The following is a 1,964-nucleotide window of genomic DNA, read 5'->3' as shown; positions in this document are numbered from 1 at the left end:
AATCTGGAGGAACTAAATCAACTATCAAGTCTTAAACATTTCAATAATAGTATTTGTTGAAATTTGTTTATTGCATTTCCAACATCTGTAAGTCCAATTTCATTGTTAATCACAACCAGCAGACTTTATTCCCCAGTGAGCAACACAACTCACTTGAAAATTAAGATCAGTGCATGAATATTATTCAGGCCCAGAAAGCTGGCTACAACTGAACACATCAAATACTGTAAGGATTATCTACTAGAACTGGATTTCCAGTATTGCCCCTCAGGAAGTGTGTGTGTGTGTGTGTGTGCGCGCGCTTGTGCGCGCACGTGCATCTGCACTGGTACTGAGGCTTGAACTTAGGTCCCTGAGTTCCTGCTTAGCTTTTTTGATTCAAGGCTGACACTCTACCATTTGAGCCATAGCTCTACATCTGGCTTTTTGCTGGCTAATTGGAGATGAGTCTCAGACTTTCCTACCCAGGCTGGCTCTGAATTGCAATCCTCAGATCTGACTCCTGAGTAGATAGGATTACAGGTGCAAGCCACCAGCATCATGAAGGGATTATGTGTGCCACTGATGATAGGAACCTATATTTTTGATCACTGAACTGAGGATACCAAGATACGCTCACATTACATTCTGTCCATAAGAAGGTTGGGCTAGGAAGGTGATTCAGTGGTGGAGTGCTTGCCTGGCATGTATGAGGCCCTGGGTTTAATTTCTCAGCTAGAAGTGGTGCTGTGGCTCAAGTGGTAAAGCAATAGCCTTGAGCTGAAGAGCTGAGGGACAGCACCCAGGCCCAGAGTTCAAGCCCCACTACTCACAAAAGAAAACAAAGAAGGCTGTATGTAAAGGAACCCTACCACACTGATGGTAGGAATGTCAATCAGCATGACCACTTTGGACAGCAGTCTGGAGGTTCCTCAAAAAACAAATCATATTACCGGGCGCTGGTGGTTCACGCCTGTAATCCTAGCCAATGACAATTCTTAGAAATAGTATCCAAACAGGGGGGAAAAAAAGAATAAATGTTTAACTTTAGGGGGCCTGATGGAAACATTCACTGTTGCCAGAACATGAACTAGCATAACTGAGAACATCTCATGTGGCTTTTTTTTTCTGCTTATGTGGTGCTGAGGAATCGAACCCAGGGCCTCATGCATACAAGGCAAGCACTCTACCACTGAGCTACCTTCCCAGCCCTACTTCTGCCTTTTTGCTGGCTATATGGAGATACGATTCTCAGACATTCCTGCCCAAGTTGGCGTCAAACCTCAATAGTCATAGCTCAGCCTCTTGAGTAGCTAGGATTACACAAGTGAGCAACTGTTGCCCATCAGATGACCACTTTTATAAAAACTTGTCTTGTTCCTCAGTTCCTGGTGTCTTAAGGGAGAATCTAAATAAGCAGGAACACCATAAATAGGTGTGCTGAAGCCCTTATTGCCACCCATGCTGGAGAGTGAAGTTCTGCTTTTAGTTATGCAGAAGTATACAACTGTCTTCTTAACATCAACCTTAGTGAAAATAAGATTCTAGCCACAGAAAAACTACCAACCTGGGTCTATTAAGAAATGGATTCCATTAGCTAGGAGAAACCGAAGTATTGTTATAAGAAATGTGAATGATTAAAAAAATATTAATCAATATTGCAGAACAAGACTAACTTAAAAATCAGATAAAATAATCACTGAATCTAATCATTCAAATTGATATGATAACTTGTCCATTGTATTGTGAATTATTTACCCTTTGAAGCCCAAGTAGTTGATTATAAACATCCATCTTGGTCACCACCAATTGTGTAACACCTCATTCTATAATTATAGTCAAGCAATTCCCCTGTTGGCAGTAATATTCCAAATGTTGCCTAGTGGTTGCTCACGCCTGTAATCCTACTCAGGAGGCTGAGATCTGAGAATCATGGTTGAAGCCTGTCCAGGCAGGAAAGTCCATGAGACCCTTATCTCCAATTA

This window comes from Dipodomys merriami, unplaced genomic scaffold, assembly GCF_024711535.1.
Source record: "Dipodomys merriami isolate MVZ:Mamm:240054 unplaced genomic scaffold, mDipMer1.0.p SCAF_10, whole genome shotgun sequence".
Taxonomy (NCBI): Eukaryota; Metazoa; Chordata; class Mammalia; order Rodentia; family Heteromyidae; genus Dipodomys; species Dipodomys merriami.
This window is presented reverse-complemented; position numbering follows the sequence as displayed.